Source organism: Puma concolor, chromosome D1, assembly GCF_028749965.1.
Source record: "Puma concolor isolate L17-30 chromosome D1, mPumCon1.1.hap2, whole genome shotgun sequence".
In the NCBI taxonomy this organism is placed as follows: Eukaryota; Metazoa; Chordata; class Mammalia; order Carnivora; family Felidae; genus Puma; species Puma concolor.
The window spans coordinates 27,837,531-27,838,715 of record NC_141676.1 but is presented as its reverse complement, the minus strand read 5'-3'; positions in this window follow the sequence as shown (position 1 = coordinate 27,838,715).

Sequence of the window (1,185 nt, the reverse complement as noted above, 5' to 3'; positions counted from 1 at the left end):
CCCTGGGTTTTTCAGTTGCATTTATCAATAAATTCCCTGTTAGGCTAAATCAGTTTGGTTTGGCTTTTCTGTCACTTTCAACCAAGGCATCCCAACTAAAGGCTGAAAGAGTGAAGAGAGCCTTTTTCCAGACCCCCTTGCCCATTGATAGATTGCTGGGTCCTGGTATATTATGAGGTCATGCTCCCATTGGCCCAGGACCTGGGTAAAGCTCAGGCTATAGGTGACTGACCTTACTATGAGCACCCTAGCAGGCTTGGGTTGGCAGAACAACCCAATGAGCAGAGACACAGAAAACTAGGTTCTTCCTGATGTCTTATATTCTGGTTTCATATCTCCATCTGCCACTGAAGGAGTTTAGTAGGCTGCCACTATAGTTTAAAAATTTTTTTTAACGTTTATTCATTTTTGAGAGACAGAGAGAGACAGAGAGTGAGCAGGGGAGGCTAAGAGAGAAAGAGAGGGAGACACAGGATCTGACGCAGGTTTCAGGCTCTGAGCTGTCAGCACAGAGCCCGATTCGGGGCTCGAACTCACGAACCATGAGATCATGACTTGAGCCGAAGTCGGATGCTTAACTGACTGAACCACCCAGGTGCCCCAGGTTGCCACCATTTTGGACCATAATGGTTGCACTTCACCTTAAAAAAAATCTATATGTATATCTGTATCTATCTATCTATCTATCTATCTATCTATCTATCTATACATAAAAACTCTTTCTTGGAACACCTGGGTGGCTCAGTCTGTTAAGTATCCGACTTTGGCTCAGGTCATGATCTCACAGTGAGTTTGAGCTCCCGGTTGGACTCTGTGCTGACAGCTCAGAACCTGGAGTCTGCTTCAGATTCCGTGTCTCCCCCTCTCTCTCCGTCCCTCCCTGCTCATGCTCTCTCTCAAAAATAAATAAAATAAGCACTTAACACAAAACAAAAAAACCACTTTCTTGCACGGAAGAACCAAGGTAGAGAAAAGTATAAAGATGATCCTACTCTAAGGCACGTCCCTGAGCTAATCGGAATGAGAACCCCAAACCCCCTTTGAAACTTTTTATGACAAATAGCAAAAGCATCCATTGCTGTTAAATCTCTCTCTACCGTTCCTTCACACAGGTCCCAAATTTGAGGACTTAGTTGCCATATGTATTAAAGTAGGGCAGCTGCTGAAACAAGACACCTCCAAATG